Below are 14,554 nucleotides of genomic sequence, written 5' to 3' on the forward strand. Positions count from 1 at the left end.
AGAGAACCTGTTTTTTGACAATGTGTTTCCAATTAGGTTTTCTACAGTGGTTTGCATACTATTAACCTGGATAGCCTAGAGTAGGGTTTCACCGCCTCTGTTTTCACATTTAGCATATGCTCATGATTTGAAGTTTGGGGGGGAAGTTATTCCTAAAAGCCGGAAAATCACAGAGGACTTGTACTCTCTAGTGAGATAGTGAGAAAGACAAAAGAAGCCGCACAAAGACGGGGATGGGGGGGGGATGAGTAGTTTTATAAGAAAAGAAATTAGCATGCTGTGTTGCTGAGTTGCACATGATCAGCCATGCTTGCTGGAGAAGGCTGTCTGTTGGGTGTTGCTATGGTTACGAAAAGCCAGTGGAACCCAATGAGCAGTCTGCAGGACCAGCCATTTTACTTATGGAAAACAGCGTGACATTATGCTGAGCTTTATCCTGGAAGGATAACATTTTTTTTTTCTTTTAAGGAGACAAAAGCAAGGAAAGAAACTATTTGGAAAGCACGGGAGCGATGGGCATCCTGAAGGATAATCACTGCATCTAGGAAATTCCTTGCAACTTCCATTGGAAGAGGCTGCTGCTTAGCTTTCCCCAGGAGCCGATCTGAGGGGGTGGAATGCAGTGTGATAGTGCTTGGACTGCCTCTCTGCTATCAGCCAGTGGGGAAGGTTTTTGTCTCCTGACGGGCTAGGTTTCTCTGCAATGTTATCTGCACAGCTCACTAGCTGCTCGTCCTGAAAGCCGGTGACCCAAAAGAGGAGGGTGGCACCCTCTTCTGCTAAGGTCCTCTGCTGGGCTCTCTGAAGAAGCAGGTGCATGTATTGGTGCTTCAGAAGGCTGCGGCTCTCAGCCTCCCTCGCTCCCTCCTAACAGATTCTTACCAGGGCTCTGGAAGGATCGCAGGTGGGGGGGACTGGGGCTCTTCCTTCAGCGGGACTGCTCCTGGACACCAGCACTTGTTTGCCCGAGGTATGTAAAGACGTATCTTTAAACAAAAACCAAACCAAGCCAAAATACTGGGGCTTTTAAAAGACAGCCGCCTTTAGCTAAACCCAGCTGGAGCGCCGTATTGTAACTTAGCAATTGCGAAGGCAGAGGAAAACCTTTTCATTCTCCCTCGCCCCATAATATGGAGTCAGGTACAAAGAGTGGTTTCATTAAGTTTTTGTTACATAAATTGTATGATGAAATGAACTGGCAGTTCTGGGTCTCAGGACAGAGAGCAAATATTTGCTGTTTTAATGAATTGTGTTGACGTGTATTTCTGGATCGTCTACTTCCCCTAAAACGGGGCGGGGGGAGGGGGGGGGTTCTATACAATAGGTTCTTTTATGTCTTCCTGTGACAGGAACTACAAGAAATATGTGTATTTATGCGTGTTGGTATATATAAACATTAGAAGCTGTGGGATGTTTTATTCTAGAAGCTTTCTAAATCCAGCCACTTGCATTGTAGCATATGCCTCTAACATTTGGTTGAGCTGAAGCTGTCCAACCGCCGCAGCTCTCTATGTAGGTCATAAGAGCAAACCGAATTTCCCCCCAGCTGTTTTTGTCATCCTTGGACTGAGTGAATTGGGCTGGGGAAGGGAGGCACTTGCCCTGGGGAGACTATAGGTATCGGGAGCGGTTACACCTCCTTCCTTTCCCAGTTAGCGCGCATACCGTGGTAGCCCACAGGACAACACACCCATTGTATAGCTCCCACTGGAGCCCCGGAAAGAAAGCAAGCAAGCCAGTCCTCCACATGCCTGCAGGTCGGCACAGCCATGGGATGTGGCAGTTACTGACTGCTTTAGCATTTCACAATCTTCCTGCCGGTGAGGTTTCAGAGATAGTGAAAGCCACGACAAAAGTGCACCCAAAACAAACACCTACGGACATCCAAGGCGGATGTTTCCCGGGCGCTGCTCCCTGCTCACAGCTCCCGACCCCCCCCCCCCCCGAAACACACACACACACACAGAGCCTCAACCCTTAATGAGTCGTTATTAGATTTATTGTCTTTGTGGGGTAAAGCTATTATTATGAACTAGGTCAATCAAACCACTACCCCTGACCCAGGGAAGGTCCTGATAAGATTTAAATCATGTTTTCACAATTCCATTTAAGCTTTACTAAATCCATTCTCTGATTAGCCTATTAGAAATCTCTGGTGCCTTCTTTAAAACCTGAAATGAATAATATTTATTATCTTGGTACTCAAAATGACAGCCCATTAGCCAGGAATATCTGGAAGCACTGTTAATAAGCTAATAAGGAATATGAATAGAAAAAAATTTCTTGACTCAGTTTATTTTAAGATAAGTAAATTGCATTCATTGAAGTAAAATAATTTACTTAAGATGAATACCCCACCTAGTATTTCTGAGAACTAGGAGCTAAAGTCACTTATTTTACAAGTAAATCAGTGTCTATTCATATTCCTCAAAAAAGAAAGAATTACGATCCCCTGTCCAAGGACAAGAGAATTTGATTGGTAGGAGCTACTTGTCCTCAATGGCACTAATTTTCCTGAAAGAAGCTCCAGAGATTTCAACCCATAGACAAGTATGCACACAATTTTATTGAATGTCAAATCATCACAATGTGTCCATTAGAAAAATAATGAAAGGGGTTCAGGGGAACTCTTGGGGAGCTGACTTTCTCATTTAAAGGCCCAGAATTTTCAAAGGAAATCTAAGGAGGAAGATTGATTACTTAAATTAAATGATTCAAATAAAAACTCTAGTGTAACAACATTTCTCTATGTGCATGAATGAGAAAATTGAGGAACTTATTGTCAATTTTGGTTCTCCTCTTGTGTACTTTATCAGAAGAGAGATCCCTAGAATTAAACAAAAAAGTCTTCCAGGAATGAAATGTTTTTACTTTGTTTCCTTTTAGATGACACAAAGGAATAGGATTTGGATAAAGACAGGTTATCTTAAATGGGGCGTTTATTAAATTGGGATCTTTGTAAGATTGTTGACCATAGGCACAGGACCCTCATCCCATTAGGTAATGAAAAATTGTTTAGTTGGGTTTTTTGCAATCTTTTTCTTTTTTTTTTAATTGTTGCAACTCATTTAGGTAAAGAATGAACAATGAATTCAACTCTTGAAAGTGGTCTACCCAAAGGGCTTTAGTCATTTACAAGTGTTATAAGCTCTTGGTACATATAAGATATGAGGCTGAGCACTTTGGGGGGGGGGGGGGAGTGGAACTGAGGTTTGGAATGGTGGATATTTTAGTTTCCTAGCTTCATGAATGTTAGCATTGAGAGAGACCTTGAAGATTTTCTCAATTCAATCTCTTCATTTTGTGAATGGAATTCATACTCCCAGGGGCTGAGAATGGTGAAGTGGGAACATTTAAAATTGGAGAAAAGAGTCCTAAAGAAGTGATGACTTGATCAATATCCTATCAGAATTAATTCTGTATGCATTCCACAACCTTATACTGCCTCCCATCTGGTGCCACTTTACCTTTCCAGTTTTATCTCATGTTACTCTCCAGTCAAATTGGACTGCTCCTCAATTCTTAACACACACACACACACATACACACACACACACACACACACACACACACACACACATAAACTAAATAGTGCTTTCTCTTACTTGCTTCTCCTGCTGAGCCCCAGATCATCCTTGAAGCCCAATTCAAACCTCCTTTTTAGGACTTTTTTACTGATTCCTTCCTATTAGTAGCAACTTTCCAATGGGTATTGCATGATTTATCACCATCTCCTAGACTGGAAGCTCTGTGAAGATAGGTACTACCTTACAGTTAAGTACTCAATAATTAAGTGTGTATATATATATATATATATATTGAATATTAAATCACTGGAAAGAAATATATTTCATTCAAGGAGCTTAAAAATAGTTTCAGGTTTCCATTGATCAATCTTCAAAAAAAAAAAATGAGAAAGCAAAACTCTTCACCTCATTAGTTTTCTCATCAATAATTGATGTAGTTGGTCAGTTTGAAACTCAGTTAAACTCTTTAAACTAGTACCTAGTTACTACTATAAATACATATGTGACTCAAACTTATAATAGTCATCCCAATGCTTGATCTCATCCAGTGCCATTCATTTGAAAACTTCTTGGCTCTTCAGTGAAAAAAGAAAACAAATCAAATGGGTTTACATTTGTAAAGTACATTACAAATCTTAACGTATTGCATAAATGCTTATTGTTGCTGTTTTGACAAAAAAATGATTTGTTTTAGTTCTAAGGAGAAGGAAAAATGCAATTTCCTCCTTTTCTTGAAAAACTGGATAATTGTGGGTGTAGAATGTTGCATACACTTTCAGACATGGCAAATGTTATGGTTGATTTTTCTTGTTACCAGGGAAGCTTGTTGGAATGGGGGTGGAATGGATAGAGTCAGACTTGAGTATATCTGGGAATGACGGCATGGGAAAAACAAAAGGCATCAATAAAACTTTATTTTTATAGAACAAAAACCAAAGAAGCCTTTCATTTCTTTAAAAGAAAAATATGACATATGGACCATAATTTTAGCCAGCTACATAGTCCCATAATCTCTCAAAGAAAATGTTTTTGGGGCTATTGGACTATACTCCAATACTTTTTTTTCTTTTCCTATCCTAACTGGCTAGAATGAGAGCACAGTACTAACCATCAAAAATTATTTTCTTGAACTTTAGTTTCTCATAATTTCTTATAGTTTTTATGCCTCAGGTGATTGACCTTCATTCTCAGTCAATCAATAAATATTAATTAAGCACCTTTTATGTGTCTGTTACTATGCTTAGCTATGGGAATATTCCCCCAAAATAGGTGATAGACATTTGTACCTGTCAGGAGCTCAGTCTTTTGGGGAAGACAAAAATGCTAATAACTACAAGACAAACCAGTTCTACGCTGAATGAATTAGAAAAAACCAACATAGTGTGAAGACATTAAAATTATGCCACTAGGGACCAAGGGTCCTATTTCTCTGACCTTCTTGGTAGGTTTTTTTTTTAACTTAGTCCCTGATCATTTCCTCCATTCCCACCTGCTTAGGGAAATAGCAGATAGCAGGAATAGGCCTAGATTTCCTGGATCTCATCTTTGGTCTAGTCATACAAGAAAGAGAGCACAACTTTGATAAGGATCCTAATCCATTCTAACTTTCTAACCTTATTTCACATTGCAACCAAAATGCAGTTCACTGATACAGGCATTATCCCACCTCTGTTCATTAGCATGAGTCAGCCTCCAAGATGCCAGCTCTCTTCTTGCTTGTCAAAATCCTTGCCTTCCCACAAGGTTCAGCCTAAATGTTATGTCCTTCATGAAGCTGCCTTTAAATTACTCAACTAAAAGGTGTTTTGTTTCCCCTTCCCTCCTAAAATGTTTCTACAATATGTTGTATCTTTCAAATTCTACCTTATCTGGATATTTGTTTCTTAGAATGGGGGATTCTTATGGGGCAATTTTTCACCCTTATTTGCCCACGGCTTATTTCTGGGCTTCTCACATAGTACATACTTACTTAATTGAATTGAAGGATTTCTATACGTTTTAATAATATATCTTTTAGAGAGAGGTTTACTTTGTTAAAACTAATGTGCCTAAAATTTATGGGATTATAGGGATTTTATTGCCTGCTTTTTTTCCACATTTAGACAACATAATTATCAAGCTGAGAACTAATATTAAAAATGTCCTTTTCTTCATTTTTTGTCTTTCATTGTACTCTAACCATTAAGATATATAATATATATATCTTGGCTTTTTGCAAAGCAATGGACAAGGTCCTGCAACTAGGTAATTATCAAGAGACCAGATTTGATGTCAGGTTCTCTTGACTGCAGGGCCAGCGCTCTGTCCACTCTGCCACCTAGCTGCCCCTAGGCTACACTTTCAACAATTTAATGAGCAAGTGGCCCTACTCTTCCTCTCCTCTTCTTTCCCTCCCCCCCTCATTTTTTGATGTCGTTGCCAGAAAAATACAATAATTGGCAGGACCAAATAAAGCTCCAGAGGTTTCTAGTATAGATTAAGCAAAAGCTGTTTTGTTTGTTCTTTGAGAACCAGCCTAGATAGAGTGATATTTATCACTAAAAGATTTTCCACTGGATGATATTTTTATGGCCACATCTGTTCATGAAATCATGCTTAAAAAGGAATTAATGGACCTGGAGTTAGACCTGAATTCAGATGTTACCTCTGTGACTTAATTAGTTATGTGATCATGGGCAAGTAATTTGATCTCTTCCTGCTTCATTTTCTTCATAAATAAAATGGTGATTTGGAGATAGATCACTGGGCTTGGAATTAGGAAGATTTCTCTTCCTGAGTTCATATCTGGCCTCACTTGCACACTTACTAAGTGTGTGACCCTGGACAAGTTACTTAACTTGGTTTGCTTCAACTCCTCATCTGTAAAATAAGCTAGAAAAGAAAATGGCAAACCACTGCAGTATCTCTACCAAGAAAACCTTGACTAGGGTAAAGAATTGGACAGGATTCAAAAGACTGAACAAAAACAACAAAGAAGATAATCTTCTTTGATCTAGTGTAAATAAATGACAAACCACTCCAGTATCTTTGCTAAGAAAATACAAAACATGAGGTCATGGTGAATGTTATGATTCTTATGATAATGAAGAGACATGATATTTATAAAATTGTTGAAAATCTTGAAGTCCTACGTAAATGATAGCTGTTATGATTATTAGCTATTATTAGGGCAAGGGGTAAATGTAATGTGTCAGTCAAGGGAGTATTCACACAGACCTTTGAAAGTATTAAGATAAAACATCTCCAAAGGAAAAAAGGTATCAGCAATTCACTGAGATGTAATTTATCATTTTGTCATCAAGATAGAAGTAGAAAATTTTATCAATGAGTTAAATATTATTTTGTACCTGACACCCAAAGGACTAGATTTAAAATAACATTAAAGTCTTTGCATTAATCAAAAATATGCTATCATGAATTACTCATCCTTTAGAAATTTTAGGATTATGTAGAAATTGTGTTGAAAGTGGGTAAATAGCAATATTGACCAATGATGGAAGACACAATGTACTCTCTGATGAGATGAGATTTGATATGCAGAATGAGACATAAAGCCAGGTGGCTAAATGGATTAGATTTAGGATCAGGAAGTTCTGAGATTGAATCCTACCTTCATACAGTTAACTAACCTTGAGAAAATCACTTAATCTCTGTTGCCTCAGTTTATTTTTCTGTAAAATGATAATATTAACACTTTACAGGGTTGTAACGAGCATCAAAGGAGATACTTTATATGGTGATTTGGAAACTTTAACATGCTATATAAATGTTAGCTATGTTTTTAGAAGTTTGTTTTGTTTGATTAAAAGATTTGTAGTGTTTTTCTTTTTTTAATTTGTGGAAGAGAGTGTTAGTGTAAGTTCAGAATAAAAGTAGTCTTATTTTGAATGAAAATACTTCTAATAATTTGGCATATTATTTATGCCTTTCTTCACAAGACTCTATTAGGCAAATAGTAAAAATATTATCTTTATTTTGTAGATGAGAAAACTGCTTTCCTAGGTAGGAAGCTGTGATATGCTCATTGACTCTTGCCTAAGTGTCAGAATTGAATTTCAAATTGAGGACAGAATGCTGATTTGGTACTGTTTGAATTAAAAACAAAAACAATTTATAAAGACTCACAGTTTTTGTTGAAGAAAAGATGGAGAGGTGTGACCCAGCCAGCACTTAAGTTGTTTAACATTGTTTGAATGACCCCACTCATAGCTCAGTAGTCTTTGCTTCCCCATGTTAGCTTTGAAGGTGTCCTAGGATATGCCCCAGAAATCCACCTGTGACCCAGGATTTTTTAATTAATGACTTGGATAAAGACAGATTACAAAACACTAGGAAGAATTACTAGCAAGTTAGAATGAGGAATTTTAAAAATTCCTAGAGTTGTGGGCTAAAGGCAAGGATTATTTTATTTTGTAAAGTCTTAGGCTTGTGTTCAAATAATCAACCTCATAAGAACAAAATATGTTGTATAACTGTTTGTCTGAAAAAAAACTGGGAGCTTTTAGTAGACTGTAAACATAATCCAAGTCACCAGTGTGATCTGGTTGCCAAATGAACTAAAGAATTTTGGGCCACATTTAGGAGCCATAATATCCAGGACCAGGAAGGTGATATTGTTCTCTGACCTGGTGACACCAAAGTTGAAGTACTGTGTTCATTTTTTAAGGAAGACGGTACATTAGCATTATATGTCCAGAAGAGGACAACCATGATGGCAAGAGTCCCTGAGATGATACCATTTGAGGATGAAGTAAAGGAGTTAGAGTAGTAGGTCAGGTATAAGGATACGATTTTCCAACACTTAAAATTACCCTGAAATGTAGTAGGTTGCCTTAAGATGAAATAAGATTCTCTCATTAGAGATCTTTTAGCTGGATTACTACTGATGAATTATAAAGTGGATTTCTGTTAAAATATAGACCTTTGAAGATCTTTTAAACTATGATATTCTATTTAAATTGATCAACATTTTTAAAATTTATTTATTTTGAATTTTATGATTGTTTCCCCTAATCTCGCTTCCCTCCCCCCCATCTCTTACCACACCCCCATAGAAGGCAGTCTGGTAGTCTTTACATTGTTTCCATGGTATACATTGATCTAAGTTGAATGTGATGAGAAAAAAATAAAGTATAAGAGATAGCAAAATTCCACAATTCTTTCTCTGGATACAGATGGCATTCTCCATCACAGATATCTCAAAATTGTGCCTGATTGCTGCACTGATGCAATGAGCAAGTCCATTAAGGTTGATCATCATCCTCGTGTTGCTGTTAGGATACACAGTATTCTGGTTCTGCTCTTCTTGCTCAGCTTCAGTTCATGCAAATCCTTCCAAGCTTCCCTGAATTCCCATCCCTCCTGGTTTCTAATAGAACAATAGTGTTCCATGACATACATATATACCATAGTTTATTAAGCCATTCCCCAATTTATGGATATTCATTCAATTTCCAGTTCTTTGCCACCACAAACAGGACCGCTATGAATATTTTTGTACAAGTGATTCAACATATTCTTGTAAGAGGATTGTTTTATGGATGTCCTAACTGATTGTAATGCATGCTGCTTTAATTTAATTATGCAGTCAATTAGATGATGATTGAAGTTTGAAGCTCTGAGCTCCTCTTTTTCTATGCTTCAAAACCCTTTCAAACTCTCCAATCTCTTCCTTTCTTTTAGTTTTTCTTAATTTGCACTTCTTCTATCTTCTACAGTAGATTGATTACTCATTCAAGCTTCCTGTTTCTGCCCCTCTCTCTCCTAGATCTTGGGTTTTCTTCCTTTATACTTCTTTATACATGACCTCATAAATTTCTTCCTGATCCTTCCCTCCCTAGCTATCTTGTACTTAACTAACTTATATTTATTTGTATTTATTCTATATACCTTGTCTATTTTTGATGAATGGGAAGCTCCTTGAGGGCAAGAATTATTTTATTTTGTTATAACCTCAGATAACTAATAACATGATAGTGCCATGAATTTGAAGTATTACCATCAAAACAAAAGCATTTTGAATTCACTGAATTATCTTTGTCCAATAGGTTCAGTAAAAGACTATCAGAATAACATATATGTTTATACATGCATGCATATATGTACACATACACACATATGTAATACATTGTATGTTTCATATTATATGCAATATATGATGGATATTTCTATATTTTATATTATATATGATTTTAAATACATAAATCAAATATTTAAATGTCTATATACACATATATACATTTATGTATCTATCTATCTATCTATATATTTGAATACCCTTCTTAAAAAATGCCCTAAGAAATTCTAAAGAATTGTGAGTAGTATCTACAGTGGTTAAATGAGAATTCTTCAGGCTAATTCCCATTCAGATTAATTACTTTGAATAAAGATCTGGAAAAAAACTAAAGACAAGTCTTTCCTTTTGACTTTAAATTTGATTGTTCCAATTCCATTTAATTAATTGTTGCATAACGTTTAGGAATAAAAACATACCATAACTAATAGTAAAAGTTTAACTCAATGAACCAGTCATATGATTTTTAGGTTTCACCCTGGAAAGGACATTAGAGGTGATCTGGTAGAAGCCCCTCATTCTACCCGTGAGGAAACAAGAGTTCTGTTAGATCTCCTTTGTTAGGTGCCAGACCTTGTGCTGAACCCTGGGGCACAAAAACTAAAACAAACAAAAAGAAACATTTCTTGCTTTCAAAATGCTTATGTTCTGGCTAGGGCTAGCCTAGAATTTTTGGAAATTCCTAGGTGAAGAAACCCCCAAACAATATAGGTTAGGCATCTTCTCTGCAAGAGAAATTTTCCTAGAGTTCTGAGATTCAATTATTTCCTCAACATCACATAGCAGCTAGGTGAAGAAGTGAAATGAGAGCTGGCCCTAGAGTTAGGAGGACTTCAGTGTAAATGCAGTCTCAGACTTTTACCATTTAACCCTGGGCAAGTTACTTAACCCTATCGGTCTTGGTTTCTTCATCTGTCAAATGAACAGGAATTAAAAATGGCAAACCACCTCAGTGTCTTTGCCAAGAAAACATTAAATGCGTTGATAAAGAGTTGGACAGGATTGAAATGACTGAAAAAAGAAAGATTAGAGTCAAGTTATAGAGTTTTAAAAAGAAATTTATTTTTGATCCTAGAGGGATGTATTAGGGGATTGCCCCAGAGAGTCACTGAAGTTTTTTCAGAAAAAAAATCCATTTAGCAAGGTTACCAATCAAGTCATTGAATTTGTTCAAGAGAGAGGAAATCAAAACCTTCAGCAAAATGGTAGCTGTGCTACCAGAAAATGGGGGCAGATGTGAAATATATTTTGGAGGTAGAAATGGAAATATCTGGCAAATGACTAGAAATGTATGGTAAGGGAGAGTTAGCTGTTGAAGATAATATCAAGTTTACAAACATCAAAAACTAGGAGAATGATGGGGTCATTAGCAGAAATAGGGAACTTTGGAAGAGGGAAGGGTTTGAGGAGAGAAGAGAATGATCTCTTTTAGATGTGTGTTGCAAGATGTTTATGGATCATTCAGAGATGTTGAGGTACAATTGATGATATGGGACCAGAGCTCAGGAGAAACTTGGCATAGGTATATAGATCCAGGAGTCACTGCACACAAATGATGATTAAACCAGTGGGAGCTAATGATATCCCAGAAGGAGATTGTATGTAGATATAGGAAAAAAGAGAACCCAGGAGAGAAACTTGGGTGCACCTCAGATTAGGGGATGGGAGAATGAGGACCAAGAAGAATCAGGACAGGGTAGTCTAACATCAGTTTTCTTTTGGGAAGAGCCTGGAGATCTCTGTACCAATGATATCACAAGTTTATTCCCTAGCCTTATAAAGAGGATATCCAAAAAGTCTTACTGCAGATAGGTCAAGAAAGAGAACTGAGAAAAGACCATCAGATTTGGCAGTTTAGAGATCATTGGTAACTTTGGAAGGAGCAGTGATAGTCTGCTAAACCTGAAAAGCAGGTAGCAAAGGACAGAGGAAAAGGAAGTAGAGACATTGTTCAAATAACCTTTTCTAGGAGTTGACTGAGTTTGTACAGGTCTGTGGTTTGAGGACATGGAAGGCTGTAGTTAGTGTTTTTTTAAAGGTTGAAAGAATCTTGGACCTCTTCTGAGACAAAGGGATAGGAACTAGCAGATAAAGCAAAATTAAAGACAAGGAATGCAGAGAAGAAGGGAATATCTAGAGAAGACTTGAAAGGATGAGAATTAAACCAAGATTTAAATTGCAAGTATGAGGGTAAGGTTTCCCTCTCAAATTGTCTTACAAAACTGTTCTGTATCTATTCAAATGTATTGTGATCAGGTGTCAGATCTCATATCTTATTTTTCATATTTCTGAGTCATATATTGCAAGCATATTTAACTCCCAGAGTTTCATGGTTCTAAAAACCCAAAGGTTCTAAATTTTTCTTTCTTCTCATTCCCTCCCATATTAAAATTTAAAACATAATTTTTCCCCTAATGCTTTGTAAGCTTGATTGATGACTTCATTTTTTTTCCAGTTATGTTTTCCTTTTTTCTTTTAAAAATTGATTTCTATAGAATCTTTTTTTTATGTTTTTGCAATACACTGGGGTTAAGTGGCTTGCCCAAAGCCACACAGCTAGGTAATTATTAAGTGTCTGAGGTCTGATTTGAACTCAGGTACTCCTGACTACAGGGCTGGTGCTCTATCATCTATTCAGCTGAATTCATCAGTAGAAGGTATATAATAATAGTGAAAAAATTCTTTCTTATGCTCTCCTAAATGGGATAACAATGTCCCTATAAGATTGGAGGGACATTACATGTTCAGAGAGAAAGAATTCCTGTTTTCAAATCCTTTCTCTGATAACAAAAAACAAACAAACAAAAACAAATTGAGATAGATGAACTGAGGAATAGGGGCAGCAAAAAGCCATCAGATATTAAACATTTCAAAATACTTCCAGTAGTTTGGCATCTTCTCAAGGCTATAATCTGGTTTACAGTTTAGTGCTAGGAAATCTAGGGAACTTCAGCAAAAATAGTTCTCTAGATGAAAAAATGTGATAATACAAAGATCATGTTTAATAACTAGACAGGAAACATGAGCATCATGGCACAGGAAATGAAGTCTTAGAGTTAAATTAGAAAGATAGGCAAATCACTCAACTGTCTGAACCTCAGTTTACCTAGCTGTAAAATGTGGATCAGAATAACTTTAGCTCCTAACTTACAGGTTATCATGAGAATCAGGTGGCATTATGCAAATAAAATTTTGAATTGTAAAGCCTGACTGCAAATGTTAGTCATTATTATTGAAATGAGAATTCTTGCCATGATGGTGCTTTTTAAATTTTGCTGATGAATTTTCATTAGCATATATGTTGACTCTTCACTTAAGCAAAAGGTTAGAAGTCTCTTTACCTGCTTCTATCAGTGGGTAGATATATCCTTCAGATGCATTTAGTTCCTCTTAAAGATCTCACAATGAAAATTTGTGGGAACCAAAGTCCTGTCAGGAAAAATACCACCTGCTGATGGCAGTAGTCTGCTTCTTCCACTTCATTGGTTCATTTTAGATCATTATGCTTTTAAGTATTCAAACTATGTTCCACACATTACTGAAATTCATTAAACCCTTGATCTGAAAGTTCCATTAAAAGAAAAGGTAAACCAATGAGGTTACAAAAACAAAAATTCCCCAAACTATCATTTTTTCTGTACTATCTTTAACTATTTTTTTTAGGTTTTTGCAAGGCAAATGGGGTTAAGTGGCTTGCCCAAGGCCACACAACTAGGTAATTATTAAGTGTCTGAGGTCTGAGACGGATTTGAACCCAGGTACTCCTGACTCCAGGGCCGGTGCTCTGTCCACTGCACCACCTAGCCGCCCCTATCTTTAACTATTTTTAAAGAATATATGTGTGTTTGTGTATATGTGTGTGTGTGTGTGTGTGTGTGTGTGTGTGTGTGTATATGCATGTGTGTATGCTTGTGTATGTATTTGTGTTTCTATATGCATACATACATACATATATATATATAATATATGTCATATCTGATTGATTTGAAGTTTACTTGGCAGAGATACTGGAATAGTTTATCATTTCCTTCTCTATCTCATTTCATAGATGAAGAAACTTAGTCAAATAGGATTAAAAGTTAGTAAGTGTCCAAGGTTGGATTTGAACTCAGGAAGATGACTCTTCCTGACTTCAGACTTAGTGTTCTATCTCCTGTGCCACTTGGCTTCCCCAAATACCTATATGCAGCTATGTATTCATGTATACATGATTTGCACATTACCCTTTTTAAAAAATATTAAGAAGAGTACCTCTGGTTTCTGGATATCTGAATTATATCTGAACATATGATGGCTACATTTCATCTATTTCATCTATACAGAAATATGTATGTGTATCTGTCTATGTGCATAGAGAGAAATTAAATCATATATGTATAAATATATACATATATAAACACATATAAGCATGTATTCCTTTGATATCTTAATGAGTACCCCTAAAGTGACTGAACATTTCATGACAACTTGTAGAATTTTTAAAAAATATGCACTTAGAATACTTTGCTAGACAAAATCCTTTAGGAGTGACATTTTGTTCTACCAAATCAATTGTTGTTTGTTGTTTTTGTTTTTGTGGTGAACACAATTGATGCAATGGTGTTTTATACTCAAATTTTTAGTCATTTATGTATCTGCAAAGTTGTGATCTACTATAGATTTCTTTTTGTCAAAACCTACCTGTTTCCTATTCATATTTTTATTGTGCATACTCAATCTGCATGTGTAGATTACTCAATAGATATTTTTTGAAATTCCTACAGTATATTAGAACTGCTGCTAAACACTGGGGATACAAAGAAAGAAAAAGACCATCCCTACCCTCAAGGAGTTTACAATCTAATGGGGGAGAAGACTATATAAACAACTAAATATACAACCAAGCTAAGTAGAAGATAAATAAAAAATAATCAGAAAGTGAGGAAACATTAGAATTAGAAAAGATGGAAAAAAG

At 36.3% G+C, this 14,554-nt stretch overlaps 1 protein-coding gene and 1 long non-coding RNA gene across 37 annotated transcripts in view; one reads left to right on the top strand and one right to left on the bottom strand.

Moving 5' to 3' along the window:
- The window catches only part of LOC141517619 (uncharacterized), a 170,338-nt gene extending 169,142 nt beyond the window's left edge, over positions 1–1,196 (bottom strand). For 7 of the 16 annotated variants that reach the window (XR_012476920.1, XR_012476926.1, XR_012476924.1 and 4 more), the window contains exon 1: positions 883–1,196. This is a non-coding gene — a long non-coding RNA (uncharacterized LOC141517619). The remainder of the gene's footprint in view (positions 1–882) is intronic. The other 9 variants (XR_012476921.1, XR_012476915.1, XR_012476913.1 and 6 more) reach the window with 4 other exon arrangements.
- SORBS2 (sorbin and SH3 domain containing 2) overlaps positions 794–14,554 on the top strand; it is a 303,227-nt gene continuing 289,466 nt past the window's right edge. For 19 of the 21 annotated variants that reach the window (XM_074228829.1, XM_074228812.1, XM_074228814.1 and 16 more), the window contains exon 1: positions 880–970. The gene's annotated coding sequence lies outside the window, so the exon portion shown is untranslated. Of the gene's footprint in view, positions 971–14,554 lie in introns of all 21 variants that reach the window. The other 2 variants (XM_074228821.1, XM_074228823.1) reach the window with 1 other exon arrangement.

This window comes from Macrotis lagotis, chromosome 3 (assembly GCF_037893015.1).
Source record: "Macrotis lagotis isolate mMagLag1 chromosome 3, bilby.v1.9.chrom.fasta, whole genome shotgun sequence".
Taxonomy (NCBI): Eukaryota; Metazoa; Chordata; class Mammalia; order Peramelemorphia; family Peramelidae; genus Macrotis; species Macrotis lagotis.